The 23,395-nt window shown below is 45.2% G+C and overlaps 1 protein-coding gene and 1 long non-coding RNA gene across 6 annotated transcripts in view; both read left to right on the top strand.

Moving 5' to 3' along the window:
- The window catches only part of PBX1 (PBX homeobox 1), a 348,477-nt gene that overhangs the window by 43,534 nt on the left and 281,548 nt on the right, over positions 1–23,395 (top strand). The gene's annotated exons all lie outside the window — the stretch shown is intronic.
- LOC125129390 (uncharacterized) lies at positions 1,056–7,836 on the top strand. Its single transcript, XR_007135469.1, has 2 exons — positions 1,056–1,127; positions 7,704–7,836. It is a non-coding gene; the product is annotated as an uncharacterized LOC125129390 (long non-coding RNA).

Below are 23,395 nucleotides of genomic sequence, written 5' to 3'. Positions count from 1 at the left end.
CTGGGATCCATGAGGATGCAGGTTCAATCCCTGGCCTTGCTCAGTGGGTTAAGGATCCAGCACTGCCTTGAGCTGTGGTGTATGTTGCATATGCAGCTCAGATCCCAAGTTGCTGTGGCTGTGGTGTAGACTGGCAGCCACAGATCCGATTTGACCCTTAGCCTGGGAACCTCCATAAGCCTTGGATATGGCCCTAAAAAAAAAAAAAAAAAAAAAGATAACAAAACAAAGTGACATTGGAATTGGGTTTTTGGATGTCGAAGGATGCAAAAGGGTAGTAAAGAGAGAGTCTGTGGTACATATCAGCAGGGTGCATGCCATGGGCAGAGGCTTGGAGTCACATGACCTTTGTGGCCAGAGACTGGGGCCATCACAGGGTCAGATTATGCCAAGCTAAGGATTTGTAGTTTAGAAGACTTGAATAGTAATGCTTAAAGGATATCAGGATTATTAGAAGCTGAACAGAGGTGCTAAGGAGGGTTAGGGGAAGAGAGTTCATGAGTTAGGATTTGAATAGCCTGCTGGTGTTCAAGTGGAGGAGTAGGAGGCAGTTGGAAATACCATCAGAAATGAAGGCATACTGTCCCCACTTCACCCAACTTGGTTCTCTTGCAGGGAACCCTGTTTTTGTGAATATTGCCAACACAAGTCCAGTTCATAGTTAGGCTTAAAGTCTTCTTCCTTATTTCTATCACCAGATACTTCAGAGTTCCAGGCTAGGGACTGGTGTTAATCAGCTTGATGTAAAAGAGGAAATAAGATGATCCCAGAGGGTCTACACAGAAATTCAGGAGGACCAGGGTAGGACCCTTAGAATGCCAAAGTGTAGAAGTTGGGTAGGGGAAGGAATGAAAAAAGGACTCTCAGGGATGCAGAAGAATAACCTAGAGGGAGTACCATTTTTTAAAAATGATTTTTATTTTTTTCCATGATAGCGGGCTTATAGTGTTCTCTTAGTTTTCTACTGTACAGCAAGATGACCCATTCACACATACATATGTACATTCTTTTTTCTCACATAGTCATGCTCCATCATAAGTGACTAGATAGAGTTCCCAGTGCTATACAGCAGGATCTCATTGCTTTTCCATTCCAAAGGCAACGGGAGTACCGTTTTAAAAGGGAAGGTAAGTTTGAGAACTCATTTTGTCCACCTCCTTCAATGCCACGACCTTCTTCTGGGCTCGTGTACTTCTGTCTTAACATATCCTATGTTACCTTTGTTAATTTATTGCCTTTCCCCTGTTCGTTCATTTGTTCCATGAAAGCAGGGTCAGAATGTGTTTTATCTCTGTGCCTAGGTGCAGAATGGCAAAGAGGTTTCATTTCGTGTGCCGAGTCTGAGAATTCTGAGCTGGGTCCAAGGTCTTCAGAGAAGAGCACCTTAATCCATTAATGATTTCAGATATAGGTTCAGGATCAGAGACTGGTGGCAGCCTGCCATGTCTTTTTCATCTCTGCATTAGGCACTCATTCATTCATTATTCAACAACCATTTATTGAGCACCCAGCGTGTGCCAAGTACTGTGCCAGATGCTCAATAAATGTTTATTGAATAAATGTCGAATGGTTAAAGGCTTGGGATGCAACAGCCTTTACTGGGAGTGGTAAAGGGACCTGATCAGGGATGGGCAACCTTCGAGAGGTATATGCCTTCGAGAGTTGTAATTCTACCCGCATGTGCAGAAATGTACTAGTTAACCCCAAGTCCTTGTCAACAGAATGCCAGATGTCAATGCTTTTAATACAAATACTGTTCACTTTTGTAAGGATTTAATTTATTAGTGTACAGTTACATCTCATTTCATATTTGTGTTACTCCAAAGAGAGTGAGAGGTCAGATGCTGCTGACTCTGTTGGACAGATGAGGTAGGTAATGGAAGTGGTGCATTTCTGAAATGAGTACCAAAGCCAAGGCTGAACCAGGAGTAAACCCCAGGTCTGATTCCCTCTTCTAACTTTTGGGATTATAACACAGAGATTGGCTTCTGTGATCAGAAATACAGGGCTGCATGTGGGCACAGCCAGAAGAGCCTGGTTCCTCGTTTTTCAGAGGGCTTTTCCCATGAAGCCTGGTGGGCGATGGGCAGCATTTGGGGTGGTGGGAGGTTAGGAGGGGGGAACCTGCCATGAGCTCCCAGAGGCTTCATGGACTCCAAAATCATGATTCATGATTCTTTCCCTGTAGCTAATTTTTATTAAGTATAAGAATTCCAGGAATCTTTCAGGAATTGGGGGAGACTTTTCTCTCCTGAAATAGAAAACATCTGCTCCGGGTCTCTTTGGAGCTCCACTGTCTGGGGGAAAAAACAGGGAAAAAGAGTTGATATGAAACAGACATTGTTTCAGACAATAAATCCCCCCTTTACTCATTAATGAGAAAATAAATTAAGGGACAGAGGCGTCAGACTTTTCAGGAGGCCTTTCTTAGCACTAACTTTTTTTTTCTTTCTTTCTTTCTTTTTTTTTTTTTCTGAGAAAGTGAGAAGTTCAGAGCAAGAGACCAAAATCTCTAAGAAACAGAAAATTGCAGGAGTTGGTTGGACGTGGCCCTTTTCCATAACCCCACCACGCTAGGCAATTTTTCTTTTTTTTTTTTGGACTAGTGCTTTCTTCTTGATAATCAGAGACGTTATCCCTGAGGGGTCGAGGCATGGCAGAACATGTATAATAATGTAAAAGAAAAATGTGCAGATTCCTAAAATCACCATTTTGGGGGTTCCTGCATCCTTCCTTTCCTCCTTTCAACTGACCTTCATCCCTCCAAATTCTCTTTCTCCTCTTGGTCCTTGAGGCCTCCTGCTCCCCGATTTTCTGGGTACTCTGAGACTCTCAACTTCTATTGGAGTCTGGGCAAATCACCATGAACCATGTCTTACCTAAACCCTAAATCCTCTCTCGTGAGTTTGGTAAGAGCCTCGGGCCCCAGGAAAGGAAGGCAAACAGGTTTGGGGTGGAAACCATTCTGCTTTTTATTTAACACTGTGTTCCCAGTACCTAAGCTGGCGACTGGCACACAGCCGGCACTCAGTGTCCGTTCAGTGAAATGTGACACATAATTTAATCGGGGGATACGGCAAAAGAAGAGGGGGAAGTTAGACAATGTACAGGCATTTTCCTAGGGGTAGGAAATCTCACGGGGGGTTGCCTGTTCTCCAAGGTTGGTGCAAGTTCACGGATGCCCTCTGTCAAAAAGGGCTGCCACCTTCTGTGTCTGTGTGGCTCCTTTTGTTTCATCGGGTCCTGTACTGAGGCGAGTGGTGGCTGCCACCTCAGCTGTCTCCCCGGCTCCCCCCCCCCCCAGCCCCTCCCATGTTCTCTGCTTGCCATCAGCCAGCAAGCTTTAATGCATCACACTCTGGCGCCAATAACAGTCTCCCTGCCTGAAAGCCTGAAAGAGACTTGAGGGCCTGGGATTGTGAGGGAAATGCAAGCCCTGAGCTTGGAGGGTGGTCCAGGGCCCCTCCCCTTCTCTTCTTTGAACCAGGGTTGCTGGTTGCTGGGCTCTGTGGGAAAGCCCTTGTGAAGGGCGGTGCACTTGGGCCACAGGGCACCATTCCACTTCAGTTGAGGGGGTCCCTGTTGTGTTCCAGAGAAAATGTGGTGGGGTTAACAAAAAAGCAGAGTTTAGGACCAGGAACCCAGTGGTCCCGATGATATGCTTTCTTAATTGCTGGTGAATTAAGCTCAGGAGGCACTGGGGTGGGTGGGGAGAACTTTTGTAAGAGGTTAAATTCCTGGTTGGAGTGATGATAGGATCAGCAATAATTTGGTGGAAAGAAGGAGAAAACCAGGAGAAATCCAAGTGATGGGTTCGGTACCCTGGCCTCGTGTTCTCTGGTTCACCTGTGGCCCTTACGGTTGTTGTCCTGGATGCTCGCAGGGCTGGCAACACTCTTGCTGGGGATGGGCTGGCCGGCCCTCCTGGGCCTTCTGCCATGGATAGCACGTTTGCATGCTCCCCTGTGCTTCCATTCTGAGCTGGGAGACGGAGAAGAAAGAAAAGAGAAAATCAAATTAAATGTTTGACCAGCAGAATTCTGTCTCCAGCCAGGCTGGCTTGCATTTGTCTCGCTTTCTATTTTCTGAACTTTCTCTCACCATAAATCCTTTTTCTTCTCCTTTTATCCATTAAAATGTTTTTAATCTTTGTGCCAACACTTTGTCTTTTGGCTGGTTCTGTGTCTGTCCCAGCTCTGTAATCCTCCCCACATTCTTTTTGTCACTATTTTTTTGTCTCCTGATCTGAACCTCAGCCTTTCCTTTGGAGACGCTTTTTCTTTTTTTTTCTTTTCTTTTCTTTTCTTTTCTTTTCTTTTCTTCTTTTCTTTTCTCTTTTCTTCTTTCCTTTTCTCTTCTTTCTTTTTTGTTTTCCTTTTCACTTCTCTTCTTATCTCTTCTTTTCTTTTCTTTCCTTCTCTTTCTCAGATTTCAAGATTTCTTGCTTTATGATTGCATGTTCACTTGACTCTTCCCGAGGTCTGTTTTTTTCTTAACTTCTGGCCATGTTCTTATTTCAGTCTTTCAGATAAAATTGTTACTCTTGTGTACCCACGATCACTGGGGCTCAGTTTCCCCACTTGGTTGTTTGTCAAAAGAAGAGAGTCCTGCTCGCCCCTCCCTCTCTAAAAAAAGTGGCCCCTGAACTTTCTGTCCATTCCTAACTGCTTCTTCGCTTTGAGGCCTGGGAGTAAAAATGACTTAGCTCATCTGCCTTCAGAAAGGAGGGTGACACACAGGAACAGAGCCATTTTGGGGAGAGACCGCCTGACTTCTTAGGGGATACAGAGTGAGGCCTGCTTTCTGCCTGGCCTCTCATCTCACTTTACCTTCAGCCAGAGGAGAGCTGACAGCCTACAACAATGGCCTCCTTTCTTCTCCCAGGGCCAGTGTTTTGATAGTGTCAGGTTACACCCCAGCCTCCCCCTGGCCCATTTATAAACTTGACACGGGCAACATGATGTAATGTTATTTTTCAGGATCTCAATGAGGGAATTTTTTGCCCCAGGTCAGAAGAATGCTGGTTGATTTTTGCTGAAATGAACCATGGCAGGGTCTGATATATGGGTTCCTAGATCAGGAAGAAGGTTGGGGGGCAGGGGATAGAGTGGGGGGGTGGGTCTCGACTGGGGTTGGTAGTGAGGAGTCAGGTTTTTTTGTGCTTGGACCTTCCTTCCACTTCCGGGTGCCAGAGCCAACCTTTGGCTGTTGGGAAGTGCTCTTGTGGAAGGATGCTTGGCAGCTGCCCCTTTCACACCTATTTTGCTGGGATCTGTTACCATTGTCCCCATTTCCAATGCTTTGCTATTAAGCTGCTGCCGAGACCAAGTAGGCTGTGACAATAGAAAACAAAGAGGGATATGGCTGCGGCTGGGGGTGGGGATTTCAGGTGACTGGGTTTGCCTTCTAAGCTTGAGGCTGGCTGCAGCCCTGGCTCCTTTGCTGGGCTTGAGCCTGTGCTGCTCAGCTGAGCTGGGAGCTTAGAAGGGTAGGATGACAGGGAGCTGATGATGGGTCTGTAGCCCTTGCCTGTAGCTTTTTGGTGGACAACACCCATATCCTAAAACTTTCAGAACTGTCCCATTTGTTTTGAATTGACACGTACAAAAGATTCTGTGGTGGAAAGTTGCCTGGTACTCACTGGGAGCACTGCCTTACGCCCAGGAAGAGACAGGGACTGTGACAGGGCTCCTGCCTCTGTTCCCCTCTGCCCGGTCCCTCTCGCCTTCTGGAGGTGAGCTTGCTACCTGTGCCACACGGGAGGTGGTAAAACACTGTGGTAAGAGCACTGGGGATGGAATCCATCCAACGTGGCTTTCCAGTCCTGGCTCTGTTTATTAATGGGCTGATTAACCTTGGATGAGTTAGTTGAACTCATTGTGTCCATTCCTGATCTGTTAAGTAGGAGGAAAAACAGATCTCCGGCACAGAGTTATTGCACAGATGAAAGGAGTTAGTATACCCAGAGTGCTTAGAATCGTCCTTGGCTCATAGGGAGCACTATAGGAGAAGTTCCTTTAAGAAGTCCTTCCAGAAATATTTTAACAGATTACAACTCTATTTTCTCTTCCTAAATTTCTCTTTCTATGTGACTCTGAAAGTTTAAGTGGCTCAGGTTCAGGCCTTGTGTTCTGATTTTTGACCCTAAATGCTTTGTTACCATATCCATAGGCAAGCCATCTGAAGCCATCACCTAGATAGTTATACCAAAGGCTATGTTGGACTGCCAGGGGATGCATTTTATTCCAGCTGCCCTGAACTTGTCACTCTTCTCAGAATAGTTCAGAAGTGTGTCTTCTGCCTTGTATGCATTCACCGTTTTCCACACCACGTGGCAAACTTTTCCTTCTAGGAGCAGCTCCATCATCAGTAATGCCCCCGGATCCTCCCATGAGTCCTTGTAGGCTGTGCGTAGGTCATTGTGCTTTTGTCATGCTCTATGTCCATGTGTAGGTGGGAGCCCCAAGCTCTCCCAGATTAGCACCTGCAGTGAGCACAGTGCCTGTTATACAGTTAAGGCTCCATATCTTAATAAACAAACAGGTAGTTTTTGGTAACAGCCGTATACATTCCTTTGCCTGATCTGCATTTATGGTGAGGTTGCCTTGGGGAGGAAACAAAGAAATCAAACCCCATGTTATGATCTGCCTGAACTCTCTCAGTCTGAGGTGGGATGACTCCAGAGCATGTGCTGGTAATGCTGGACTTAACTGGTGGTGTAAATGAGGTGTGTCTTCTCTTCTGCTCCTAGGGGCACCCAGGACCTGGCAAGACCTAGCATGTGGTCATTACCTTGCCAGAGGTCAACTCCATCAACTTGAGGGATAACCTTCCTAGGATTTGTCTGTGAGATGTCTACTGGAGACAGTTCCTTGCCCATACCTCTCAGGAAGCAAGGGATAATTCTGTTCTTCCTGTGCCCTGGGGCCTTGAGTGGTTGGGCCTCCCCCATGTGTGAAAGTGCAGGAAAGCAGAATGGAGACAAATTTAGAGGATGCGGGAGGAGAGTGAAGTAAGGAGTGATGAGGCGACTTGACCAAGGACATCGATGTGTTTTATGATGAAGGTGGGGGATCCAGACCTGAGGACAGTGGTTCTTGCAGGACCTAGCTTGGCTGCTTTTTTTTTTTTTTTAATTTTTAAAATTTTTTTATTTCTTTTCTACTCTACAGCATGGTGACCCAGTTACACATACATGTATACATTCTTTTTTCTCACATTATTATGCTCCATCATAAGTGACTGGACATAGTTCCCAGTGCTGTGGGCTGCTTTTTGAATGCCAGGCTCACGTGATATGGTCAGCGCATAGACACCTGCCTTTTCCTGAGCTGCACCTTCCTTGACTGTTCCCTCTTTCTTTCTCTCTTGTGTTGCCAACCCGCCTCCCTCTTTCCTCCTCCTCTCTGTGTCTGGGGACAGGTGCCTTCTGGCTCTTGCAACATTCCCAGCTAGACCACTGATTTTTGCCAGAGGACTAATGAAGGGTCTCTAGCTCTGCCTTCATTTCTCCTTCCATAAGGTAGGCAGCTCAGACAAGTGGACTCCCACACACTTTGTAGGTCTAAGTTGGGCCTTGATTCAATGCACATGGTCATGATAAACAGGTTTGGTGGGGCATGACCGGCTGGCGGCTTAGGCTGGCACTCTTGGGCATGTCAGTTGAACTCTGTAAACATGTTCAACCTTTCCCTTTATTCTAGGGGAGTGAGGACTCTTCAAATCTATGGATTTCTCAGATCGTCAGAGGAAGTGTATGGGTACAGTTTCTTCATGGAGTAACCATGTATGAAAATAAAAAGAGTTGGAAACTCATTTCCTTTTTTATTAACAATCTATGAGTTAACCTGGGACTACTTTATTTCCATTTCTACTTCTGATTGAAATACTCTTTTGGAGTTCCCATCATGGATCAGTGGAAACCAATTTGACTAGCATTTGTGAGGATGCAGGTTTGATCCTTGGCTTTGCTCAGTGGGTTAAGGATCTGACGTTGCCATGAGCTGTGGTGTAGGATGCAGATGCTGCTTGGAGCCCGTGTTGCTGTGGCTGTGGTGTAGGCTGGCAGCTGCAGCTTCAATTCGACCCCTAGCCTGGGAACTTCCATATGCCATGGGTGTGGCCCTAAAAAGACCAAAAAAAAAAAAAAAGAAATACTTTTTTAAAGAACCACAGGGAGTTTAAAAAGGATGCATATTTTCCTCCGTATCTTTTCTCTGCACTGATATACGTAATATTTTTCTACAGTACATTTTTTTCCTTCTTTCAGGCAAAAGATTCTTTGTAAAGGTGACATATTGCTGATTTTCTATGGTGTTGATTCCCCACAGATGACAAGTGTTCCAACGCCAGCCTTCTAAATGTTAGGTACCGAATTGACCTTTTGTGATCAATTTGTTTTTATCCACCTTTATGAACAGTCAGCCACTTCACCATTGATTGGATCGACGAGGTGGTGAGGTGAAGCCGTCGCCAGACATGGCCACGTAACCAGACTGACTTTGGTGTGGTTTTTGTTTTCTGGACAAGGATTCTGTTAGTTAAAACAGCATTTAATTGTGCCCACCGCAACTACATAAAACCCACAAGACAGTTACAAATGACCTGTCACAAGAGCAGAGGAACGACGTTGAAGAAGGAGCAGGAGGGAGAGCCTGCGGGCCTTGTGTGAGTGTCCACAGCACCCTCTTGGCTTTGGGATTTGGCTTCCCTGGGCCGGATGTGCCTGGAAAGGTCTTAGAGGTTAAGAGCCAGGAGTCTGGGGAGGCCAGGGGTTATTGTTTTTGGTTACCGAGGTGCCTTCCAGGTGGACACCATGGAAATCCTTCTCACTGGGGGGGGTCTCCCGAGGTGACAGATCCAGGATATGTCCTGTGGAATATGGTCGTGTGAACTTTGGGATGGGGCTCGAGAGGTTGGCGTAATCTCTTTCTATATTTGGCCTCTGGAGCTGCTGTTCTGTGACTCCCAGTAAACTTTCCAGTGGCTGTTCTCCAAACCTGGGGCTGATTCAGTGTGTGAACACGCCTGGGCTGGCCCTTGATGTCGCCTCCAGGGCCTCATCCAGGAGGTGTGCTGCTGCAACCCTGTGCCCCTGTGTCCATGCTCCAAGCCTCCTCCTGTCCCTCTGCCCTTCAGGATCCCCTCCCCACCTTTTCCTTCCTCCTGCTCCTGTGGCGGGTGGTAGGAGATGGTTTACCCATTTGCTGGTAGGAAATCCTAGGCCAGGCCATGTAATAATACCTTGCAATTATTTAGCATTATTTTGGGTGTATCTCCCTTGAGACATATATTCCTGGGAGTAAACCAGTAAAATGAGTTTCAGTTAGCTGAATCATATTTTCTAACTTCTCAGGTTTTATTAACTTAGAAATCTGTCCTCAAGGACAAACACCTGACCAAGCATCTCCCCCCCCACACACTGAAATTCACAGCGAAGGGTTAAGAGGCATATTTTCTGATAAATTACAGGGTGAAAAGACACTTTATGAAATGGAGGGGGAAAAAAAAGAAATCCCAAATTGCATTTTCTTGATGCTAACTTGAGAGGGAGCTGCGTTTTCTGAGATCATTTAGTCCTTTTACGTGTCCTAGTAGTAACTCATATTTATGGATACTGCTCATATGCTAGGCACAGTGCTAAATCCATTGACATAGATCATTTCACATAATCCTCCTAATAATCTTTGAGGAATGGAATATATTTATCCTAATTTACAGATTTTGAGACCAGGTTTCAAATAAGTGAAGTAATTTTCTCAAGGTCATACAGCTGTTAAATGGTAGAACTGGGATATGAACCCACCTGGAGTCTAGTGCCAGAGGTCAGATCGTATTACCCCGTGACTGTTTCTTTTCCTGTTATGGGTGAAATAGCCTGCCTTCATCTCAAATATTATTTAAAAGTTCCTTAAGTTCATATGCTAAAGCCTATAGGCCATGTGCTGGTGCCTTTAAATTTTTATTTCCCTGGGAGCTTATACCTAAGGCTAATGTCTGGAGCTAGTCAGCTCAGTTGGTTAAAGCTAATGGGGCCGAGATGACAAGGTTCAACCCCCATATGAGTCTGTTAGCTGGGCTGAGTTTCATGGCCATGGAATTAACCTTTCGCTGAGGCCAGCTGCCTCACAAATGAGTGTTGTTGATCTGAGAGAATAAGTAGGGGATTGTGAATAAAACAGTGCAAACCACTTGACCAGTCACCTAAGACTGTGTCTGATGGTTCAAGAATCTTCTCTCTCCAGTTTGCAGCTAGGTATTGTTACCATTTTTAATAGCTTTACACAGCATTTCTTAGTGTGCTCTGTGGAGCTTATACACACACACACACACACACACACACACACACACACACACACACACATATATAAGATCTGTCTGTCTGTCTATCTATAGATCATCTTTTTGTTTTTTTAGGGCCACATCTGAGACACATGGAAATTTCCAGGCTAGGGGCCGAATCAGAGCTGCAGCTGCCAGCCTAAGCCACAACCACAGTAACACCTGATTTGAGCCGCATCTGTGACCTACACTGCAGCTCACGGCAACACCAGATCCTTAACCCATTGAGCGAGGCCAGGGATGGAGCCCACATCCTCATGGATACTAATTGGGATCATTACCGCTGAGCCATAATGGGAACCTCAGGGCTAATATTTTTGTAAATTTTTGTGTGTGAGAGAAGGTTGCCAGTCAAGTAATTTGGGGAAAATGTGAATTAACATGTTCACGTGCGTTGGAACCCTTCCCTAGGGGTGTCTGTGGTGTAGTAACGTTGCTTTTCAGAATTTATTTGAGCTGGGGATCTTTCTCCCTGGACTAAGAGTCTTAGAAATATACTTTAGAAAACTCTGTTTTAAAGTGTGTTTGCTCTGTTCTGTTTATTTTTAAAATTTTTTTATTTATTTTTTATTTTTGTCTTTTTAGCTATTTCTTGGGCCGCTCCCAGGGCATATGGAGGTTCCCAGGCTAGGGGTCGAAACGGAGCTGTAGCCACCGGCCTACACCAGAGCCACAGCAACTCGGGATCCGAGCCGCGTCTGCAACCTACACCACAGCTCACGGCAACGCCAGATCGTTAACCCACTGAGCAAGGGCAGGGACCGAACTCACAACCTCATGGTTCCTAGTCGGATTTGTTAACCACTGCGCCACGACGGGAACTCCTGTTCTGTTTATTTTAAATCCCTGTAGTAGTGGTGTCTTTCCTTATCAGGGGAGAGCCGGTTATATTTCAAAAGATCAATTTCCACATTCCCCAAGCTTCTGTGTGTGTATGGATCCCCTTTTGGCAGGTGATAGCTTTACCTCTGAGGTCCATCTGCATCTCTTGTCTCCTTTTCTCTCCCCCCCCCCCCCAATTTTGTATCTGGGATGCTGTTTACTGGCCACAGCACATGCCCCAGGTCTGTGGCACATCAGGGACTAGAACCCGGATCCCTGGGCTCTGGTGCATTTCTCTTTCCAACAGCCTGTGCTGCCTCCCAGTGGACAGAGCATTTGCAAGGAGCAGAGATGTTAATACCTGATTCTTGTCTAGAAAAAGAATTGTTTGGTGAGTGTTAGCATTTCTTTGGCCTTCCCATTGCCTCAGTTTGTAAAGTGTCAATGTCTTACCTCTCTGAGCAAGGCTGAAAAACCCCGTTACCACCTCCCTCCCACCCCCAAATTAGTAGTAGTATTAATAAACCCTTGAAAGCATCCCTTAAAGGTCTAAGAACAGATTCTAAATTAGCTTTCTATTGGGAGAATAATCCTCACATTGGAGGGACTCAAGAGATAGATGATCAACGCCAGCCCCTAACCTCCTCTGGGGAATGCTGACGTTCACTTGAATCTTGTCCAAGATGACCAGCTCCTCCAGTGCTCACGTTCTCCCCTTTTTCTCTGTTTAACCTTGTACAACTCCAGGGGCAATTTTGGTGCTCTGATGATTTGGAAAAATAAGTGAAAGGTAAGTTCTATCTTCCTTAAAAAAATTACGTCCAAGTGAGTGATGGCTGTGCTCTATTCCTCAGTAATATTTCGATGCTCTTCCTGAAGAATAGTAGAGCTGCCAAAATCAGTAGGGTTTTTACCAAGCTCTGCTTCAGTAATCCTATCACTTGCCTGAAGAATTCATTATACTGAAATAAACACATTAGGAACTCCGTGGTCTTTTCCGTCTCTAATATTTATGAAGTACTGAGGCTCCCAGCCAGCAATAGGGAAGCAGGTAATTCCCAGCAATCAGTTAAATAGACGTGGGTTGATTTGGATTGCAAAGTATAGGTGCTTGATTAGCCTCATATCTGGCCATGCATTGTTCTTCAGTCATTCAAGAGCTACGTAATTATGAATATTGAAGTACAAATGTTCCAGCCTTTCACATAAGGTGCTTACCTTTTAATTGGCCATCAGCTTTGTTTTTAGCTTAGATGTATCTCCACTGGGATGCAAATGAAATGGGGAGATAATCATCCAGGAAGCAGAGAAAAGGGTAAAATGATCACGGATGATTAAGTGGCCATAGGGAAATGTTAGGGTTAGGCTAGAGGGAGAGAAACAAAAGAAGGAAACTCACAGGAAACCAGCTCCCTTCACTGCGGCACTGCCAGGCACACCTCTTTTCAAAGCACCTTTTAATTTCCCTCTGCAGCATTCAGGTGGGGACATCTGGACACGCTCAAGCTGACATCTACCAGCTTGATCACAAACTTGACTCCTCCCTGCCCCTGAACTCTGAGCCAAGCAGAGGGCGGGGTCTTGGATCCTCACCACACAAACTTGGCAGGAAAAAAAAAGACCGTTAAGTGAAGGCTAATTGGAAGCTGCCCCAAACTACACTCCGTTGGAGCTATTTACAATATCTTTCAAGCAGCGGCTTACTACATTATTCAGTTAAGGGGCTGAGGGTGGGTGGGGGGAGTCCTCAAGGGAATGAAATTGACCTGAAGGACCAGCCGGTTTGGACCGGGCAGTGGATGCTTTTGGAAACTCTTGAAATAGTAGCTCCCACGTGATCTTAATCCTCCGGTACACAGCCTTAGACACTCCCCTTTACAGCCGGAGTGGGACACCTTTTGGGTCATGTGTCTCATTATATTCTCATGAAAGCTATGGCCCTCTCCCCAGAAAAGGAACTTAGATACACACATTTTTGTTTCCCTGTGTAATTTCAGGAAGCTAAGGAACCTCTGAAAGACCATCCATGGATCTTCTAATTTTGTTGGGTTTAAAAAAATCCTGCTTCAGATACAGAGATTGGGCCAGGAAGTTTTCTAGATGCTAGAGAAATAATAGTGTGGGTACCCAGCATGTCTCAGGGAAAGCTCCACCGAACTGTGGCCTTTTGCAGTATTTTGTTGGCATCCTCCCCCCCCTACTCCAGGGTGATTATAGTAAGTTTTGTTTGTGTGATTTTATAGTTTAGAGGGCACTTTGTAAACATCCCATTGAGCGCTCCAAGTGATCCCACATTCCTCTGAGGTTAGCGGGTATTGTTTTCCCCATCACTGCTTTGTCTGTTACAAGTTCCACTTCTCTCCGAGGCCCCATCCCACCTAAGCGCCTAAGCATGTGTGCTTTGTTGATGGACGGAAAGATGGGGTGTGGGGAGTGGGCGGAGTGGGGGCAGGGGCATGTACTCTGTGAGCACTACCTGGAGAAGCGGAGGTGGGACAGCTGACTTTCTCAGAGAAGTGCCTTCTCTGCATCAACCTCTGGTACTCAGGTGAGGACAACTCTTTATTCCTTGTCCTTGGTCAGATGTCTGATTTTATTGATGTTGACTTTGTGATAACTGTTGCAGAGACATGGAGGAAGTTTACTTTAGTTTCATAGATAAGGCAGACCCATCAAATACATATTGTAAAGATCTAGGCAGACTTGTATAGAAAAACGTAGACTACCTTAGAAAAACCTTTGGATTCAAGGCCTTCAAAAACACTCATTTGTATGTAAATACCTAAGAAGCAGGTCTACAGTTTAGAGGCTGTATTTTGTTTATGTAATTCTAGCTAATCCTAATAATTGTCTCCAGGCAAACATGATAACATTTTTATATCTTTAAAAATAATCTTGGAGTTCAGTTGTGGGCCAGTGGATTAAGAACCTGATGTAGTGTACGTGAGGATACGAGTTTGATTCCCTGGCCTAACTTAGTGGGTTAAGGATCTGGTGTTGCCATAAGCTGTGGCGTAGGTCATAGATGTGGCTCAGATCTGGTGTTGCCATGGCTGTGGTGTAGACTGCAGCTGCAGCTCTGATTTGATCCCTAGCCCAGGAACTTTCATATGTATGCCACAGGTGTGGCTATTAGAAGAAAAAAGAAATCCATATCATTTTAGGCTCTTTTACTAATTCGCATGCTCACATGTGTACATGTGCATACGTGTGTGTGTGTGTGTGTGTGTGTGTTTTCTTCCGTGCTCATCTCCCCATCTCTGACATGAAGAAGGGGCTTGTCCATAACTATATCTCCACAGCCTAAAACCAGGCCTACCTGGTGTAGAGTAGATTATTGAATGCCTGGTTGAATTTGTAACTGTTGACTTCAGGTTTTGGGAGGAAAGCCAAAGACATTTTTTCTTTTCAGTTCATTTCTTCCATTTTTTTCATTTTGTCCTCCTCTTTCTCTGTCTTTATGTTTTGCCTTCTTTTTCTTTTCTGGTCAGAGGGGGAGAATTAGGTTTTCAGGACCTATCAGGGACATTTGCCTGACTGTTAAAGATGTTGGAAAGCATTGGGAAGGACAGCCTGGAGGAGCAGTTTGGGGCTGGGCCTTTGTGCGCAGACTGGCTTTTACTGCCTGTCCTTCTTCAGAGTCAGTTTTAGGTCAGGGGCTCTGCTGTCCTGGGCTGATGTGGTTGGCTATTCCACAAGCAACAAAGGGCCTCTGAAGAGTAATAATCATGAATTAAAAAAAATTTTTTTTCCTTTTTTTTTCTTTTTAGGGCTGCACCTGTGGCATGTGGAAGTTCCCAGGCTAGGGGCTGAATCTGAGCTATAGCTGCCAGCCTATAACACAGCCACAGCAATGTGGGATCCAAGCCATATATGCAACTTACACCGCAGCTCGTGGCAATGCTGGATTCCTGACCCACTGAGTGAGACCAGAGATGGAACCCAAATCTTCATGCATACCGGTTGGATTCGTTTCCTCTGTGCCACAGTGGGAACTCCGAAATAATCATGAAATTTGGCCTTCCCTTTTGTTACGCATGCCATCTCTTTGGAATTAAGATCTTTCATGTCCAAGGTCCATGGAGTTTCTTAACAGCTCTACTGAGAAAAGGAGGGCTACACACCTAATCAGCAAGGGTTTTGTGGTTCTGGCATGCAAGGATTACATTCAGAGCTCACAGAGGATTACTCCTGTGTCTGCCTATGGAATTTTTTTTTTTTTTTTTGGCTTTTTAGGGCCACACGTGCAGATGTTCCCAGGCTAGGGGTTGAATCGGAGCTGCAGCTGCCAGTCCACACCGCAGCCACGGCAACACCAGGTCTGAGCCCCATCTGTGACCTACACTGCAACTCATATCAACACCAGATCCTTAACCCACTGAGTGAGGCCAGGGTAAACCTTCGTCCTCACGAAAACTAGACAGAATCATCACTACTGCTGAGCCTCAATGGGAATTCCCTGCCTGGGGAATGTTTGAACAGCATTTGGATAGATATTTTCTACCACTTTATTCCCATCTTCTTTAGGAATGAGGTGGATTAAAGCAAAAAGGCTCCATTATTCATATCAAACCTGTTCTATAAAATCAACTCACTTTTGTTCTTTCTCCCTGTCCATAAGCCCTGGTTGCATCGACATATAAAGTCATGGGATTGTTGGAGTATGTGCAAATGCTGCGTAGATGTGTAAATGCTGAGTAGATGTGCAAATGCTGAGTAGATGTTTCTTTCAATGGCCCCATGAGGTAAGACTGGGTTGGAAATGATCCCTATGTAGGAAAAGGCACTGCATTGGAAGGAGACACTTTAAAACGGTGGGTTGCCAGACATCTTGATTCCTGTTCCCATTGCTGCTTCTGCTGAAGTCTTTCCAGGAAAGCCATTGTGACACACCTCTCTTGGTGCTGTACTGTATGCACTTTGGATGCTTTCAGTTTATCGGTATGAAATTTCAGACTCAGAGATATTAGCCCAGAGAGTCTTCTGTGTTGAGAGACAGGTGGGACTTTGAACTCCCAAGTTCTTTTTCTTTTTCAGCTGTACCCACTGTGTGCGGAAGTTCCTGGGCCAGGGATGGAACCAGCACCACAGTAGTAAACTGAGCCACAGCAGTGACAATGCCGGATCCTTACCCTGTTGAGCTACTAAGGGAACTCCTAAACTCCCAAGTTCTTGATTGGTCTTTTTTTTTTTTTCCTTGCCATTTAGGGCTGCATTCATGACATATGGAGGTTCCCAGGCTAGGGGTCGAATTGGAGCTATAGCTAATGGCCTACACCACAGGGATGCTATCCTATAGCAACATGGGATCCAAGTCACATCTGTGACCTATACCACAGCTCACGGCAACGCTGGTTCCTTAAACCTCCTGAGCAAGGCCAGGGATGGAACCCACAACCTTATGGTTCCTAGTCGGATTTGTTTCCGCCGAGCCACGATGGTCTCTTTATATAGTAGTGACTAGAGGAGTGAGGTTCTCTTGCTCGTTTCTGAGGCTGCCCCCCTCTGTCCTCAGCCTATGATCAAGGAATACTCATTTGGACCAGGCTCTTCCTTGTTCAGGATGATTTAGGCATTTGATTTGCACATGTTCTCGGCTCATCTCTCATAATTCCTTCAAATTCTCTACCCCTCGGAGTTCCCGTTGTGGTGCAGTGGTTAACGAATCCGACTAGGAACCATGAGGTTATGGGTTGGATCCCTGGCCTTGCTCAGTGGGTTAAGGATCTGGTGTTGCCGTGAGCTGTGGTGTGGGTTGCAGACACAGCTTGGATCCCGCGTTGCTGTGGCTCTGGCGTAGGTTGGTGGCTACAGCTCTGATTCGACCCCTAGCCTGGGAACCTCCATATGCTGCAGAAGCGGCCCTAGAAAAGGCAAAAAGAAAAAAAAAATTCTCTACCCCTCGTAGGCTCACCACTTTCCTAAATCAAATACTGTCTTGTATCCTTGTCCTGTGAGTCCTAATGGCCACATTTGGGAACATTTCTGTAATCTCTGCCTGGCTGTTTGAGATGACCATCCATGTCTGGCACATCGTTGCTGTGGGCTCACAGCCATGTGGACACATGCTCACCATACACACACAGTTGCCATTTCTTCAGATGCCCTCCTTCCTCCTGTCTTTTCTACACGGAGCATGCCTATCATCTCCAGAGGTAAGACCTGCCCCATTACACACGAGATGATCATCACTAACGCGGGGGGTACAGCTAGACGGGGACATCTCGCAGTGTGTTAATAAAGGGCCTGGTGAGGAATAGAAAAATGTTACCCCAGGTAATTCTAATAAACTGCCTGCTGTTTGCTGCAACCAGGACTGGAGGATTACAGGAATGAGGGCGGGAGGGTTGCACCCATGTGTTAGGTGATAGGAAAGGAGGTTTCTGTACTTGGTTTCTTTTTTTCTTTTTCTTTTTAGGGCCACACCTGTGGCATGTGGAAGTTCCCAGGCTAGGGGTCAAATCAGAGCCGCAGCCGTAGCAACTCAGGATCTGAGTCACATATGCAACCTACACCACAGCTCACAGCAATGCCGGATCTTTAACCCACTGGGAAAGCCCAGGGATTGAATCTGCATCCTCATGTATACTAGTCGGATTCATTTTCTCTGTGTCACAGTGGGAACTCCCTCTAGGACATTTTAGATGCTTTCACTGCTTAGGTAAATTAAGAAAGAGCCTTTCCGAGTTTCCATTCCCTCCAAGCTGGGAAGGGTGTGCTCAATCTCACCTTCATGCCAAAACAGCCCTCTAAATGCCAAACCCATCCAGGTACTGAGGTTTTCTTTGGGGTGTGTCTCTCTGCCTCTTCCTCTTCGCCTTTGTCTGTGTCTCTGGCCCTCTCTCCGTGGCTTGGCATCAGTGCCTGGATAATCCCCACTTCTGCATTTCTTGGTTCCCGCCGCGCCTGCCTTGTGCCTTTCATTACCACGTTAACAAACTCGAGTCGTGCCTAACGAGGACGCCTCATACGTTATGCTAATGATCAAGAGACATGTTAATGATATTTTAGAAGCCTAATTAGTGGAATATATAACTATATGCAATTTGGTAATGGACTGTGACAACAAGTTGTTAAAAGGGGGCTTGACAAATCCAGTTGCTTGTGGCCTCAGACAAACAGGAGCTGAGATGGATGCGTGGAAATCAGAGAGGGAGAAGGAGGGAGGAGGTGTGTCCTGGGGGTGGGAATGCCGTGTGTCCATTTATGTGAGGGTCAGTCTTTCTTATGGATTGTTGCTTTCCTATCATCCTTCCGCTGTCCTAAAACCACACGGCTAACTGGATCGGAAGGATTATTTATTAATGTTTCTTAAGCAACGGCTACTCTTGTCATTGATCACACACATATATCTTTGTTAGAAATGCTGTTTTGATTATGTTTTTCTCTGAAATATCCTTACTCGCTGTTTGTAATAGATGTCTGCACAGAAGATAGAAGGTCGGTTCTTACACCAAAGAGGAATTTTATTGTGTTATAAGCCAGCAGTGGAGACCATGTACGCTGGGAAATTATCTGTATGGTGTCTATCAATGTTTTGATAGTGTTGGTAGGAGTAGAACGAGGCGTGGTGTGTGTAAAATCATTCAGCTGTTTGAATGTCATTTTCTCTCCATGAAAGTATTGGTTAGAGGCATATGTCTTCAACTGGAATCTTCTTTCCTCTGGTGCAGTGATTCCCATTCTGGGGCCATGGACCCTGGGGGAGCCAAGAAGTTGTTGAAAAGGTTTGGGAAATCGTGTGTCATCTATAAACAGAATATCAAGCATCATCTATAAATAGAACAATGTCGTGGGTACACAGACGCACATGCAGACATACCTACTGAAATTCTTTAAATATAGGAGATGCTGTTGGGGTTGACAAAATGCACAGTCACTTTAAAAAAAAGCACTTTTCAGTTCCTACTGGCTTTTTGTCATATGCATCTTTCCTCCAGCGGTAGAAGCTAAAAATAGAACTTGTAATTTTTTGGTAATAAGAAGGGAGATTCTACAGTCACAAAGGTTGGGAACCTTTGCCCTGCCTGTTGTCATCAAAGCTGCTTATAAAACTTAAAGAAGGAGTTCCTGTCATGGCTCAGCAGAAACGAATCTGACTAGCATACATGAAGACGCAAGTTCAGTCCCTGGCCTCGCTAAGTGGGTTAAGGATCCGGCATTGCCCTGAGCTGTGGTGTAGGTCGCAGACTTGGCTCCGATCTGATGTTGCTGTGGCTGTGGTGTAGGCTGGCGGCTGTAGCTCCGATTCGACCCCTAGCCTGAGAACCTCCGTATGCTGTGGGTGTGGCCCTAAAAAGACAAAAAGAAAAAAAAAGAAAAAAACCTTAAAGGAAATAACTTACTTTTGACAACTATTTTCATTCTAGAAAATATCCTTGTGACAGTTGGCTTAGGTGTCTGTTTCTCCAGTGACTCTTACTATAAATTTAAGAGTATATTTCTGTAAGGTAGAAAATTCCTTTGGGGTAGAATTGAACTGTTTTCCTATGGAATGTGCTACACTGTGATCAACCACATAGAATCTTTTTTTTTTTTTTTTTTTTTTAAATAGCTGCACCTGCAGCATATGGACGTTCCCAGGCCAGGGATTGAACCCTCACCTCCGCAGCAGCCCAAGTCATTGGCTTCCGAGGCATATGGAGGTTCCCAGGCTAGGGGTCCAATCGGAGCTGTAGCCACCGGCCTACGCCAGAGCCACAGCAACGAGGGATCCGAGCCGCGTCTGCGACCTACACCACAGCTCACGGCAACGCCGGACCCTTAACCCACTGAGCAAGGGCAGGGACCGAACCCGCAACCTCATGGTTCCTAGTCGGATTCGTTAACCACTGCGCCACGACGGGAACTCCTGCAGTCGGATTCTTAATCCACTGTGCCATGGTAGGAACACCACCGCATAGATTCCTGAGCACTGCAGTGTACAGGTGGCCCTAGCTTATGGGAAATTCCAGAAACTTTCTCTCTTTTATTTTTATTTATTTTTTTGTCAAGAATGAACATGCCTATAAGAGCTAAGCTTGCAGTATCACACTTCACCAGCAGGGAATACTTTCTGAAACACATTCAGTGTGAATTCTTCTCAAGTTCCTAGCTTCTTGATGGAAAAGACAGTTTACAGAGACAAAGAAAGTCAAGATTCTGGGCACCAGTTCTGTACTCTTGAAATGCATCTTATCAGGCAATGAGGTATATTTGTAGTTTTCTCAAAATGTTCTTCTCAAGGCAATATGCCCTGTCACCACTGAGGAAGGTCAAAGGGGGTAGATTTTGGGGGGGGGGGTTATTATTTACTGAGCACCACCTCTGTGTCAGGCACAGTGCTGAGTGCTTTTCCTCATTCACTGGCTCAAGCTTCATCAAGTGACCGGCCTATGTGTTAGTACTAGGACCTGGTCTTTGCGACAGAATGGCCTCCCACAGTGGTGCTTACATTAGTTTCTGAGGTTGTCTTTGCCTTGTCCTGTGTTACCTTAAAGAATTGATTGTAAAAAGAAAGAAAGAAGGAGTTCCCATCGTGGCTCAGTGAAAATGAATCCTTGAGGATGCATGCAGATTCGATCCCTGGGCTCGCTAGGTGGTTAAGGGTCCGATGTTGCAGTGAGCTATGGTGTAGGTCGCAGACACAGCTCGGATCTGGCATTGCTGTGGCTGTGGTGTAGACCGGCAGCTACAGCTCTAATTCAACCCCTTGCCTGGGAACTTCCATGTGCTGCCTGTGCAGCCCTAAAAAGACAAAAAGAGAGAAGGAAAAGCATACCTCACTCACTTATTAAATTGTGGCCTCCTGATATCCAAGACTTATTCTTCTGAATTTAAACACTGCCCATTGTCATGCTTGTGATAAATGCTTGCTGGTGAGAGAACTTGTCTTTTAAAGGGGAGCAGTGGTTGTTTTTTTTGAAATGTGCTAAGAAGACCTACCTGGAATCCCTTTTTGATTGAGGGCAGTGAGTCAAAAATGCTGTGTGATTATCATACTAAGTGAAGTAAGCCAGACAAAGACAAAGACCTTCGGATATTACTTATATGTGGAATCCAAAAATGTGATATAAATGACCTTATTTACAGAACAGAAATTGACTCACTGACATAGAAAAAATGGTTACTAAAGGGGAAGGGTGTGGGGAAAGATAAATTAGGAGGTTGGGATTAACATATACTACTACATAAATAATAGATAAACAACAAAGACCAACTGTATAGCAGAGGGAACTATATTCGATGTCTTTTTTCTTGCTCATACCCATGGCGTAGGGAAATTCCAAGATCAGAGATTGAATCCTGGCTGCATCTGTGATCTGCGCCAAAGCTGTGGCAACACCGGATCCTTAACCCATTGTGCCACAGCAGAAACTCTTATATTCAATGTCTTATAATAACCTATAATTAATATAATTAGTTAATTATAGAAAGTTTATAAGTGAGCCAGTGGAAAAGAATCTGAAAAAGAATATATATGTCTGTATGACTGAATCGTTGTGCTTATACCTGAAACTAATATAGCACTGTAAATCAGTGATACTTCGATAAGAGAAAATAATAATTAAAGAAACATTTTTTTCTTTTTATGTCCATACCTGCGCATATGAAAGTTCCTGGGCTAGAGTTCATTTGTTTATTTATTTATTTATTATTTTTGCTATTTTAGGGCTGTACCCGCAGCATACGGAGGTTTCCAGGCTAGGGGTCGAATCAGAGCTGTAGCCACCAACCTACATCAAGGTCACAGCAACTTGAGATCTGAGCCGTACCTGCGACCTGCACCACAGTTAACTGCAACGCTGGACCCACTGAGCAAGGCCAAGGATTGAACCCATATCCTCATGGATCCTAGTCAGGTTCGCTAACTGCTGAGCCACGAAGGGAACTCCTGGGCTAGGGTTTAAATTGGAGTGGCATCTTCGACCTACACCATAGCTTGTGGCAACACTGGATCTTTAACCCACTGAGCGAGGCCAGGGATTGAACCTGCATCCTCGCAGCCACTGTGTTGGGTTCTTAACCCTCTGTGCTACAATGGGAACTCCAAGAAATTGGAAAAATTAAAAAAAATGCTGAGTGGTTTTGGTTCCCTGAGAAACTGTATTGTTTTTTTTCCCTTGTGTTTGGTCTCCTGTCCCCACATTGAGACTTTAGAGACTTGGATTCTCATCTTTGAGACCCTGTTCCCGTACTCAGCTAGCCTTGCACATTCCACGGCGTCAGCGTCCGCATTTTCAGAGGAGCATCCTTCTGTGCTTCTTCCTTCTCTGTTTCCCCTACATTTATTGATAAAGCACTGGAGGAAGATTATGTATGAACTCAGGATTCTGTTATTACTTCTGTTATTTGTTTCCAGTTAAAAATGAGAACTCATTTTGGGGAGGGAGACGGAAAGGGAAAAAGTTTCTAAGTGAGCCGGTGGAAAAAGCACATTCATTATCAATGTCTTTCTCACTGAGTCGTTTGAAGCTGGGAAAATTAGCAGCCGCTTTGAAGCTCAGAAGATCTTTCATCTTGGTGTGTGTGAGTGTGTGTGTGTGTTAATATTAAGTTGAGATTCTTTTTCTTGCCACTTATTTGGTTTTGCTGCTAATAATGAAATTATAATGAGATCCCTGATGGGATTAAAAAAAAAAAAGAAAAAACACCTCACATGAATTATCCTCTTTCCCCCTCACCCTCCTTCTGCCTTTCTGTAAAATCTATTCTGCATAATAGGTCTTTGTCTCTGGATTTGAGGCTGAATTGAAGGAGGCCAGGAGTCGGAAGTGCCCCATTGTTCTTTTGGGGACTAGGATGCTAAGTTCTGTTGGGTTGGGGATGCTCTCTTTTCCTACATTTCCCAGTCCTCTTCTTCCCTGGACCCCATGACCCCCCCATCTTTAATACCCCCCAGCTTTGGGTGGGGAGGGGGTGAAGACAAGTATTGGATGTTTTTGCAGGCTGAATGCTCAGTTTATTTGAGGTGCACACACTCCCTTCCCCCCTTTTATGTATTTTCTATTTATTTTGTACTAGAATATAGTTGATTTACAGTGTTGTGTCAATTTCTGCTGTACAGCATAGTGACCTAGTCATACATGTATACACATTCTTTTTCTCACACCATCTTCCATCATGTTCCAGCTACTTGGGAGCTGGAGGATCGCTTGAGCCCAGGAGTTTTGGGCTGCAGTGTGCAATGCCAGTCGGGGGTATTCACTAAGTTGGGCATCAATATGATGACCTCCCTGGAGCAGGGGGACCA

The sequence above is a fragment of the Phacochoerus africanus genome, chromosome 6 (assembly GCF_016906955.1).
Source record: "Phacochoerus africanus isolate WHEZ1 chromosome 6, ROS_Pafr_v1, whole genome shotgun sequence".
NCBI lineage: Eukaryota > Metazoa > Chordata > Mammalia > Artiodactyla > Suidae > Phacochoerus > Phacochoerus africanus.
Note: the sequence above shows the minus strand (reverse complement) of the source record. Positions and strands in the feature narration are given on the sequence as shown.